This window comes from Prionailurus viverrinus, chromosome E3 (genome assembly GCF_022837055.1).
Source record: "Prionailurus viverrinus isolate Anna chromosome E3, UM_Priviv_1.0, whole genome shotgun sequence".
In the NCBI taxonomy this organism is placed as follows: Eukaryota; Metazoa; Chordata; class Mammalia; order Carnivora; family Felidae; genus Prionailurus; species Prionailurus viverrinus.
Window position 1 is genome coordinate 25,919,018 of NC_062576.1, and position 13,286 is coordinate 25,932,303.

Genomic DNA, 13,286 nt, shown 5'->3' on the forward strand with positions numbered 1-13,286 from the left:
CAAACACACACATACACTGCCCCACAGGAGTTTCCTGAATCCAAAGACTCTCATATAGGATCTAAACTAAGGAAAGGCATTTAGAATTTTTCTAGTCCTGCAACACAGGTCCTACTCTAGACCCTGGTGACTTCTCCCAAACCTGGGACACTGAATTTTCACAGGCGAGAGTGCTCTTAGTTTTCTTCGTTTTTGTTTTCTATCTTGATGAGACTCTCGTGATTTTGTTTATTCTTCTAAAGTTTCTTTATTGTGGAAGGAGAGGGAGACAGAGAGTGAGCAGGGGAGGGGCAGAGAGAGAGGGAGACACAGAATCTGAAGCAGGCACCAGGCTCTGAGCTGTCAGCACAAAGCCCGATGCGGGGCTCGAACTCACAAGCTGTGAGTGACCTGAGCTGAAGTTGGATGCTTGACTGACTGAACCACCCAGGCGCCCCTGTTTATTCTTCTAGAGAATAACTAGACTTACAGTTCACCATTTACAAAGCTGATTTCGCACATTCCTCCTGATGAACAGCTTTTACCCCTGGCTCACTTTCTTCCCACTTGTAACACTTCAGGATCCACACTGCAGACCTGTTAACCACGTCCAGTGTGTCTCCACCATAATGGCCATGTGAGTCAGGCCCACAGAAAAGCAGACACATCTCCCCCGCTGAGTTCTCCTTCCCTTCAGACCATAATCTCTCACTCTGTCACCTTCCTCACATGGCCTGGAAGGGCCTCCATGAGACCCCAAGTTCCTACAATTGTTTCTACCTCCTCTGATTACTCCTGTGTTTTGACCACAATTACATCTTCCTCCTTATTGAGAGAATATCTGTTGCATGTGAGAGAGGCCAGGAAGGAGAGGGTGGGAACGAGGGAAGGTTGTGCAGGAGTTTCTGTGGCTCATTCTTAGACCTCTCCATTTGTCATCTCTCATCTCTAAAGGTTGATGATTCTAGAATTTCTGTCTCCATCCCAGCTGTTGTGCCCTTCAATGCAATTTCTTCTCACTTCCAATCCCTTCTTTTCTTTTTCCCATACATATTTTTGATTGAGATATAATTGATATATAACACTGTACTATTTTTAGGTGTCCCAAGTAATAATTTGCTATATGGATATATTACGAAATGCTTACCACACAAGTTAACATTCATCACCACACATAATTACAAGTATTCTTTCTGGTGATAACAACTTCTAAGATCTACTCTCTTAGTGACTTTCAAATACACCAGACATTATCGTTAACTAGAGTCCCATGCTGTACATTACATCCCCAGGACCTATTTATCTTTTAATGGGAACTTCTCATCCCTTCTTGAACATCACATGAGCACCCCCAACACTTACCTAACTGAACCTGTCATCTTATCCCAACACCCCAATACCTGTTTCTCCCTATGGTCCTCACTGCAGGGAAAGCCTGTAGCATCCACCCAGCTGCCTGAGTGTCTGTGACTTCCCCATCTCCCTGGCTTTCTTCCACTACCACGTGTCATTCATCAAAAAAGGGTGTTCTTGGGGCACCTGGGCGGCTCAGTTGGTTAAGCGTCTGACTTGGCTCAGGTCATGATCTCATGGTTTGTAGGTTCGAGCCTCGCATTGGGCTCTGTGCTGACAGCTGAGAGCCTGGAACCTGCTTTGGATTCTGTGTCTCCCTCTCTCTCTGCTCCTCCCCTGCTCACACTCTGTCACAAAAATAAATAAACATAAAAAAAGGGTGTTCTCAACTTCCTCCTAATTGCCTCTTAAATCCACTTACTTGTCTCTGTCTCAACCACCCCATCCAAGCTTGAAGCCACCATCATGCCTGGTCTCCTGTCTGGGTTTCCCACACCCACTCCTGCCCTCCTTCATCTCATCTCTATGCACCATCCAGCATGACCTTTTACAAACAGAATATGATCATGTCACTCAATCCATCCATGCTTTTCCATTCCTCACTGGATAAGGATGCAGAACCCTCCCCATGGCACCCAGGGTCCTGCCCATCTTTCCAGGCTCACTTGCCACTAGTTTCTCCTTGCTGTCTCCAAATACACAGACATCTTTTCAGTGTTTCCCATAATTTGCAAGCTTCTTTCCTGTCTGTTCTGTTCCTTCTGCTCGAGGCATCCCTCTCTGTCTCTTCTTCTGGCTGAATCCCACATATCCTTCAGATTCCAGCCCAAATATCACTCCACTGAGACTTCAGTGACCCTCTCAGATTAGTCAGTTCAGGTCTCCTTTTATAATAGGGAATGACAACATTTTTGTGCAAAGGGCCAAATAGTAAATATTTTCAGCCCTATGGGCCAGATGCTGTCTGTCCCAAATACTCAAGTCTGCCATTGTGGTGCAAAAGCAGCTACAGACTATATGTAAATAGGGCATGGCTATGTTCCAATAAAACTTTATTTACAAAAACAATCTGTGGACCAGATTTGGCCTATAGGTCATAGTTTGCCAACTTTTTTTTCATTAAGTTCTTATAAAATTCTCATGCCACTTATCAAAATTGTGATGAAATAATTATGTGTGCAATTAATAGTTGAATGGCCATCTTTCTCCAAAGATCTTTAAGTCCCATGAATGCACAGGCCATGTTTTGTTTGCTCTGTATTAGCAACCTCTAGCCTAGTGCTTGGTGCATAGCTTGCTTAAATAATTAGAAAAAAGGGTGGTATTTCCTTATGAGGAGAGACAGCATGCTATGTGGACGGGACATCTTTTGGGAGGGGCAGTTGAATTTCTCTGCCATCAGCTTCCTTCACAAGGGAGAGGGTGACCAGACCATGTGGCCAATTACCAACCTCCTCGCATGCAGCCCAGGGTCACCAGCCACCTCTCAGGCACTTGGGGCAGCACCACGGCCACAAGGTCCCCATGCTGCTGGCTGCATGCACCCAAAAGGACATTGGCTGCCTGCTGGCTGAGTTCACTCAGTTCACTGAAGTTCATTATTTCATCCCCATCACTGCTCACTCACCACAGGGCTGGATCTGTAGGTCACTTGCCAGCCTGAAGAAAGAGACCAGCTTATCAGGGTGGGCTGGCACACATGCACAGAGAATAAATCCCCTGCCTCGCCTCGGAATTGTCCCATCAATGCTTAGTAGACTTGTTGACCTCAACCCCCCTATACACTTCAATGAGCTTTTATTTCTATGGGTTCTATTTACTATACTAGAAATTAAAACTGAGACATTTTATAAATATGTGTGCTTCTAATAATAACAGTAACAAACCATTATATTTTACCACAAATAAGATATGTGTTAATACAGAGGTAAGTATACTTTGTAAAAAACAAAATAAAAGAAAGAAAGAAAGAAAGAAAGAAAGAAAGAAAGAAAGAAAAAGAAAGAAACAAAAGAGAGGCTTCATTTTACATTTTTGCAAATCTCTTGAACACCATCCTTAAGAGAAGACAGATTTTTATCTGTTTCTGTCACTTAGTTGCAGAGTCACCTGACATGTAGCCTCTGGAAATAACCACTGTATCCTTGTCAGAGCATGAGAGTGAAAAAGGAAAATGTTATCTTAGATTTGTTTACTTGTTTCCCTCTCTCCCTATTGATGTATTTTTTTCTTTTTTATTACAAATATATATACCATAAAATGTATTATTTTAACCATTTTTAAGTGTACAGTTCAGTGGCATTAAGTGCTTTCACATTGTTATGCAGCTATCACCACCATCCATCTCCAGAACCTTCTCATCTTTCTAGCCTGAAACTGTCCCCATTATGCAAGAACTCCCCAGTTCTCCCTCATCCCAGCATGTGGCAACCAGCTTCTACTTTCTGTCTCTATGAATCTGACTGCTCCAGGAACCTCACATAAATGGAAACACACAACATTTTTCCTCCTGTGACTGGCCTATTTCACTTAACACACTATCTTCAAAGGTTCATCCTCGTTAGAGCATACAACAGAATTTCATTTTTTAAAAGGCTAAACAACATTCTATCATATGGATATACCATATTCTGTTTATACATTCATCCCCTGACCCTACCTTCTGGCTATTGTGAATAATCCTATCACGAACAAATATCTCTTCAAGACCCTGCTTTTCATTTTTATTTGTTTCCATGTATTTTATTTCTTCTTTTATTTCCTGATTGACCCATTCATTGTTTAGTAGCATGTTGTTTAACCTTCCAATTTTTTTCTTGTGGTTGACTTCTAATTTTACAAGGGTGCGGTCAGAAAATATGCATGGTATGATCTCAATCTTTTTGAACCTGTTGAGGGCTGATTTGTGACCTAGTATGTGATCTATTCTGGAGAATCTCCCATGTGTATTTTGCTGCTTTAGGATGGAATGTTCTGAATATATCTGTTAAGTCCATCTGGTCCAGTGTGTCATTCAAAGTCATTGTTTCCTCGTTGATCTTCTGCTTAGATGATCTTTCCATTGCTATAAGTGGGGTGTTAAAGTCCCCTACTAGTATTGTATTATTATCAATGAGTTCCTTTACCTTTGCTATTAATTGTTTTATATATTTTGGTGTCTCATGTTAGGAGCCTGAATATTTACAACTGTTAGATCTTACTGGAGAGTCCCCTATATTATGATAAAGTGCCCTTCTTTAGCTCTTGTTACAGTCTTTGGCTTAAAAATCTAGTTTGTCTTGGGGCGCCTGGGTGGCTCAGTCGGTTGGGCATCTGACTTCGGCTCAGGTCATGATCTCATGGTGTGTGGGTTTGAGCCCCACGTCAGGCTCTGTGCTGATAGCTCACAGCCTGGAGCCTGCTTCGAATTCTGTGTCTCCCTCTCTCTCTGCCTTTCCCTACTCATGCTCTGTCTCTCTGTGTCTCAAACATTGAAAAAAAATTTTTTAAATAATCTAGTTTGTCTGATACAAGTATGGCTACTCTGGCCCTCTTTTGTTATCCATTTGCATGACAAATGTTTCTACATCGCCTCACTTTCAATCTGCAGGTATCATTAGGTCCAAATTGAGTCCTTTGTAGGCAGCATATAGATGGGTCTTGGTTTTTTATCCATTCTGATGCACTATGTCTTTTGATTGGAGCATTTAGTCTATTCACATCCAGAGCAATTATCGATTGATATGTGTTTATTGCCATTTAAGTAGTTGTTTTGTCTTTGTTTCTGGAGATTTTCTCTGTTCCTTTCTTGTCTTCTCATCTTTGGTCTTTCTGTTCCGCTCAAAGAATCCCCTTTAATATTTCTTGCAGAGCTGGGTTAGTGGTCACGAAATCCTTTAGATTTTGTTCGTCTGGGAATCTATTTCTCCTTCTAATCTGAATGATAGCCTTGCTGTATAGAGAATTCTTGGTTGCAGACATTTCCTATTAAGACATTGAACATACCATGCCACTCCCTTCTGGCTTGCCAAGTTTCTTTTGAGAGATCTGCAGCCAGCCTTATGGGTCTTCCCTTGTAAGTTAGGGACTTCTTTTGTCTTGCTACTTCTAGAATTTTTCTTTATCATTATATTTTGCAATTTTAATTAAATATGCCTCGACGTTAGCTGCTTTTGTTTATTTTGATGGGAGTTAGTACCTCCTGGATTTGGATGTCTGTTTCTGTCCCCAGAACACGGAAGTTTTCAGCTATGATTTCCTCAAACAAACTTTCTGCCCCCTTTTCTCTCTTCTTCTTCTTCTGAGACTCCTATAATACAAATGTTATTATGTTTGATGGAGTCACTGAGTCTTCTCAGCAAGACCCCACTTTTTCATTCTTTGGGGTATATATACCCAAGAGTGAAATTGCTAGTAGTTCTATTCTATTTTATTTATTATTTTTTTAGAGAGGGATAGAGTAAGTGCACAGGTTGGGGGAGGGGCAGAGGGAGAAAGAGAAGCTCATGTAGGCTCTATGCCCAGCACAGAGCTCAATGCAGGGCTTGATCTTACGAACTGGGAATCATGACCTGAGCTGATTTCAAGACGCTTAACTGACTGAGCCACCTGGGTGCCCCAAATACTAATTCTATTTTAAATATTTTTGAGAAGCTGCCATAGTGTTTTTCAGAGAAGCTGTACCTTTTTACATACCCACCAGTGATGCATAAGGATTCCCATTTGTCTTAGTTTTGTTTTGAAATAGTTTTGATTTCACGGATTACTCTGGAAGAGTCTCAGGTATCCTCAGGGGTTCCCATATCATAGTTTGAGATCAGTAACACAAAGACAAAGGAAAAATCCACTCCTGCTCCCTGATACTCTCCCTGCCTTATACATCTCTCTTCTGAAGTCTGGATTTGTGCTTTCTCCTGCACCCGTTACCCCCTCTTCCCTGTGCAAATACCCTCTGGTTCCTCAGCTCCAGTGTTAGGAACCTCTTTACCCATGACTATATAGTACAGCTATATACGAGCTATAGAAGCTCATGATTAAGGACGAAGGACCTGAAGTCTGCCTGGATTTGAATTTGGCTTCCACTGCTACTGCATTGTGTGTTCTTGAAGAAGTTGTTACTCTTTCCCCGAGTCTCAGTCTTATTTGAAAATGGGGGACAGTCCTAGAAAACCATTTAGACGAGTGAGGATTGAACTTGATAGTGCATATCAAGCACCCAGCCACAATAAAATGTTTAGAATACCTCTGGTAGGGACCACTAGAAACTGGTAACCTCAGTTGCTTCTGGAGAGGGGAGCTAGTTTGACTTTGAATTGGATCCAGTGGGCTTTTTTATTAACTTATTCAAATTAAAGTTTTATTTTTTAAAAAGGACTTCAACCATCTCCACTTTGACCACAGTTTGTACTTTCTAACTGATTCAACTCTTTCCAGCTTACCTTTTAATTCGGACAAAAGACCCTGCGGGCAAAGCATCCTCTGCCAGAAATGAAACTACTCCCTCAAGCAAGAATAACTGCCCTGATTTAGCAAGACCCTGGGGGACTGACCAAGGCAAAGACCCACCTGACCTTTACTGCCCCTCTGCCCATACCCACCAACCTTTGTACCACATTTTCCTTACAAAAGCCTGGAAATACGTTCAACACCTTGGAGACAGTGTTTGAGATGCTAGTCTGCTGTCTTCCCGGTGTTGACATCACTGAAATGCATTCCTTTCTTGTTCACCACCATCTGCCTGTTTGCCTTTGAATTTTGTCAGTGGTGAGTGGCCAAACCTGATCTGGTTGGGACCCCAGAGCCAGGTGCTCTTGCATTCCTTCACCCCAGCTACATTTCCTTTTTCAGAGTAAATAGGTAAATTGTTTTCTTAAAAAAAAAAAAAATGCATTCTCATACAACGAACAGTAAATTATAGCACGACTAGAACGGGAGACTTGGAGAACTGTCTTTGGACTCAAATTCACATACCCGCATAGACTGAGGGTATGGGAGTCATGGCTCCTGCCTGTTGATCACCTGGATGCAGCAGATTTGGGGAATGAGGGTTGTGATCCTGGAACAGCAATTGGGGCCTCCCAAATGGAAGGAAGTTCAAGAGAAAGTAATTCATCCTCCCCTTTTCTGGGAGAACCCCCAGACCTGTGTGGTCCGGACGTTGTGGAGCCAGGTTCCCCTAGATAAGCCATGGAATACCACCTTCCCTGGATATATCTGGTTTTTGCCAAATGGTCAACAAATATTTACTGACTGCTTCTCTCAGATGGACACAAAGATGACTAAGACAGATCTCTCCCAGTTTGGAGTTGAGATAGCTAAAAGCATGGAAAATGATTAGGTTCATTTTAGATACTGGTGAGGGTTGTCAGAGGTCAAATCATGTCACACCTCTGCTCAGTGCCACGAGTGAATCCCAATTTCATGTAAAAGGACTATCCAAGTGTTTACCACATTATCCAAGTTCCTGCATGGTCTTCACCCACATTTCCATCCTCTCTGGCTTGATGTCCTGCCCACTTACCACATACTCGCTGCCCATTCAGATCCACTGGCACACCCTGCCTCGGGACCAGTGACTTTGTGGTTTCTTCTCAGACCACTTTCCCCCATGTGTCTAGGGATAACCCCCTCTCCTCCTTCAAATCTTTGCCAAAGACTTTTCTCAGCTTCTCAGGGAAGCTTACCTTCACCACATACTCCAAATGGTAATCCACCTCGAAAATGGTTCTGCCTTCCATCCCCTCTATGAAGTACTCCATTTTCCTTAATACTCAATACTTTCTAACATATTATAGAATTTACTTATTCATAATTTTTTGCCTCTGTCTCCTTCCATTAGAATCTAAAGTGTATGAGGGAAGAGATCTTTGCCTGTTTTGGAGATGATTTACCTTGAGAACTTAGAACAGTATGTAGCACACAGTGGGTACTCAGTAAACATTACGGTGAATGAATGAGGTCTATGAAGGAAAACAGACTGCGGAAGTAAGAAAAAAAAACACCACACACACCCTGGGTAAGGCTGGGCTGGGGAAGAGACGTAGCTCTAAGCTGGATTTAAGTTTAGATTTAGATTGGACTAAACATCTTAATGCCTGAAAATGAGGTGTGAGAAGGAATAAAAGGATAAGGAATCTGTCCCAGGGCATATAGTCTTTTGGGTGAGGCAGAGAGGATGGACATAGTGGGTCTGGATATCAGTAGCAGGAGGAAAAAATCTACAAATCTATTGTCTGACTATAGACCATCAAGCCCAGCCCACTCATTATCTCCATTATTTCTGCCACCGCATGGTTAGGGGGTGCCCTGGGATTCCCCCCAAAAGATCCTTAACATGGGCTCAGGGAAAGCTTTGCACAATAAATGACTTAAAAGCTGAGCCTCAGTATAGTTGAGCCCTCTGGCCAGGGACAGGCAAAGTGAGTGAACAAAGATACTACTTTCTTACACCATACACAAGAATAAATTCAAAATAGATTAACAACCTAAATGTGAGACCTGAAACCATAAAAAGCCTAGAAGAGAACAGAGGCAGTAATCTCTTTGACATTGGCCACAGCAACTTTTTTCTAGATATGTGTCCAGAGGCAAAGGAAAGAAAAGCAAAAATCAACTATTGGGACTTCATCAAAATAAATAGCTTCTGGGGTGCCTGGGTGGCTCAGTCAGTTAAGCGTCCGACCTCAGCTCAGGTCATGATCTCATGATTCATGAGTTCAAGCTCCGCGTCGGGCTCTGTGCTGACAGCTGAGAGCCTGAAGCCTGCCTTGGATTCTGTGTGTGTGTAGCTCTCTGCTCCTCCCCCACTCACGCTATGTTTCCCTGTCAAAAATAAATAAACATTTATAAGTAAGTAAGTAAGTAAGTAAATAAATAAATAAATATAAAAAGCTTCTGCACAGTGAAGGCAACAATCAAAAAACTAAAAGGCAACCTATGGAATGGGAGAAGATATTTGCAAATGACCTATCAGATAAAGGGTTTTTGTATCCAAGATATATAAAGAACTTATCAAACTCAACACTCAAAAAACAAATAATCTGATTAAAAATGGGCAGAAAATATGAACAGACATTTCTCCAAAGAAGACATCCAGATGGCCAACAGACACATGAAAAGATACTTATCATCAGGGAAATGCGAATCAAAACCACAATGAGGTATCACCTCACACCTGTCAGAATGATTAGAAACAACAACACAAGAAACAACAGGTATTAGTAAGGATGTGGAGAAAAAGGAACCCTAGTGCACTGTTGGTGGGAATGCAGTGGAGCAGCCACTTTGAAAAACAATGTGGAGGTTCCCTTAAAAAAAATTAAAAATAGAACGACTCTAGGGGCACCTGGGTGGCTCAGTCAGCTGAGTATCTGATTTCAGCTCAGGTCATGATTTCACCATTCGTGGGTTCCAGCCCTGTGTCAGACTCTGTGCTGACAGCTTGGAACCTGGAGTCTGCTTCAGATTCTCTTTCTCTCTCTCTCTCTCTCTCTCTCTGCCCTTCCCCTGTTCATGCTCTGTATCTCTCTGTCTCCATCTCTCTCTCTAAAACTGAATAAAACATTTAAAATTTTTTTAAAACACCAAGAACTACTCAGCCATCAAAAATAATGAAATCTTGCCATTTGTAATGACATGGATGGAGCTAGAGAGTGTATTTCTAAGTGAAATAAGTCTGTCAGAGAAAGACAAATACCATGATTTCACTCATAAGTGGAATTTAAGGAACAAAACAAAGAAGCAAAGGAAAAAGAGAAAGAAATGAACCAAGAAACAGACGCTCACTATAGTGATCAAACTGGTGGTTACCAGAGGGGAGGGAGGTGGGGAGATGGGTGAAATAGGCAATGGGGATTAAGGGGTGCACTTGGTATGATGAGCCCTGGGTACTGAATGGGATTGTTGAATCACTAATATTGTATCCCTGAAACTAATACAACACTGTATGTTAACGAGCTGGAATTAAAATAAAAACTAAAAGAAATAATAATAAGAAAAGGAACAGGGTGAAGAGTGTGAGGAGAAAAGATGGGAACCTAGAAAAGGTGGGCAGGGGTCTTGGCAGAGAAAGGACAGAGGTGGAGACCCAGGGAGGGGCTGCTGTGCAAAATGTCCCCAGCTTCAGTCTTTCCATTTGTTAAATAGTGATTTTAATGCTCTCTTCTCAGGATTCGAGTGGGAAACTTCTTGGATCCGTTTTCCCCAAGATGGCTCTTGCAAGATGATTTTGCTTGAGCAGTGTTCACGTTCACTTTTTTTTTTTTTTTTTTTTTTTGATGCACAAATGCATCAAAAATGAACAGGACTCCAGACTCATCTTCTAACACATATATATTGCTTAGGGTGAAGATACTTTTGTTTAAATGTGAGTTGATTTCTAGCACAGATGGTATGTGGAGACAGCCACATTTCTGAAGGTAACATGGGAGTGAGTGAAGGTGAGAAATAACAGAGTTAGAGGACTTTAGCAGAGCATCTAGCACAATGCCTGGCACAGAATAAATAGTCAACAGAGGGATGGTAGCAGTTCTTGTTGTGGCTGTTGTGATTACAATGACTTCTAAGGCTGGGGCTGCTGGTGGGGAAGTGTAGGGTGCTGGTGCCTGGCTCCCAAGGGTGCAGCTGCAGCTGAGTTTTGCCTTTTTCGTTTTGGAGACAAGCTGGGCTGGGGCGACTGTGGGGGAAATGGCTGAAGGGGGGAGGGGCGGTCAAGGGTATCAGTTTGGGAGGGTTCTTGGGGGAGGGTGAGTGGGCCTCCCCATGCCTCCACCCCTGCCCTTCATCATCCTTGGCTTATACTGACTGAAGTCTGGACAAAGGACCCTGGGTAGGGAGCTCTGATTACCGCTAGAGAACCGACTGGCTCGGCCAAGGGGCTTAGAGGAGAAGACTCCAGTTCCAAGTCCCTGGCTTTTAAGGAACTGACAATTTGCGGGACTCATTAGGAATTCCAGCAGTGTCTTATACATGACTCCAAACCCCTGCTAAGAGCACTAATGGGGTTGCAAAGTCAGACCTGTTGGGTTGGGGTAAATCACCAAAGCCCTCTGAATTTCCACCTTTAAAATTAAGAGAATTTAAAAAAAAAATTAAATTAAATTAAATTAGGAGAATTTGTCCATGCCATAAAGGCAAAAGACTTAAAAACAAGTAAATCACTTTTGACAAGTTTTTTTTTTTTCTTTTTAAGAGCTAGTGAAACTTTAAGAGGATTATTTCACGCCATAAACCTTCAGGGGCTTCTTAGCACTCGTTGAAGACAAAATTCCTAACAAGCCATCCTGAACTACAAATTGCATAACCTCTTTGTTCTACCTGTAAAATGCAAATATGTTATCAGTACCTATTCAACAAGATGGTTGAGAGTTAAGACATTTGGAACTGTGTCTGGACATAGCTGGTGCTGAGTGTGAGCTGTTCTTAGAAACACAAACCTATCCCTCCCACCTCAGGGCCTTTGCACATGCTATATCCTTTATTCAGAACACTGGGTCCCAATATTTTTACTTAGTTTCCTTCCACCTTTCAATCTCAGTTCACCAGGGACTTCCTTATGGAAGGCTGTCCTGATATCCCGAGTCCTCCCATAGATTGATCAGTCCCGTCAATCTATGTTTTAACTAAACTCTTTCCCTCGTGGCATTTATCACAGTTGTGCATTATGTGCCTTATTCTTTTGATGAATAACATCAATGTCCCCACTGGATTGTAAGGCTAGAGTCATGGGCTGAATTGTGTCCCCCAGATTCATATGCTAAAGTACTAATCCCCAATACCTCAAGTTGTATTTGGAGATGGGGCCTTTAATGTGGTGATTAGATTAAACTGGGGTCACCAGGCCCTCATCTAATCTGACTGGTGTTCTTATAAGAAGAGGATATTAGAACATAGACACATACAAAAGAGGGAGGAACATGTGAGGACATAGGAGAGGATGGCCATACAGCCAAGGAGAGAAGTCTCAGAATTAAATTAACCCCAATGACACCGTGAACTTGGACTTCCAGCCTCCAGAACTGTGGAAATAAATTTCTGTTGTTAAAGCCACACAGTCTGTGGTACTTGTTATGAAAGCCAAAACAGACTCACATAGGTATCAACTGAGTTGGATTTTGCTTCTTTTTGTATTCCCAGAGCCCAGCACTGAGCAGGTGCTCCATAAATATTGACTGGTGGGTGAATGGAGGTGCTGGGGGTCAGGCAAACAGCACTAAAGATCACTTTGAGCTTTTATCTGCTTTGCTGCACATGGCTGGTCTCAGCTGCCCAGAACCTTTCTGTTTCTGGGCCTGGGAGATGGCTTTGGGTCTTTATGTCTTTCCTGGGCACAATGTAATACACTAGCACTTGGGGGATGATGTGTTGGTCTGTGGAGGCAGATTGTGGCTTGGGGGAGTTGTTTCTTTAAAATAATTTTTTCATTAAAATAGTTAACACAGACTCACTGAGAAAGCCAGGAAAATAAAGAAACACACAGAAAGGAAAGAACTATCGTCCACTATTTTCAATCCCCAGGAATATTGCTCTTAGCACAAGTATTTCCTTTCAGGCATTTTTCCATAGTTTTCCCTTTCCCTTTCAAAGTTTTGGTTCTCCACTATACATATACTGCTTTTATTCTGATTTAAAATTAATTTAGCTCAAGTTTTCCCCAAGGCATATTTTTTAAAGCCTCAATATTTATTGAGTTAATCTGTTACACTTGAGTTAATCATTGCCTTGTTGGTTAAACATTGAATTTTTCAATTTTTTCCATAGTTTTAACACAATGCTCCAGAAATGTCCTTTGAATTCCTTCCTTTTTTTTTCTCCCTAAGTTTATTTATTTATTTTGAGACAGAATATGAGCAGGGGAGGGGCACAGAGAGAGAGAGACAGAGAGACAGAGAGAATCCCAAGCAGGCTCCGAGCTGTCAGCACAGAGCCCAGCGCGGGTCTCTATCTCATGAACCGTGAGATCATGACCTGAGCTGAAA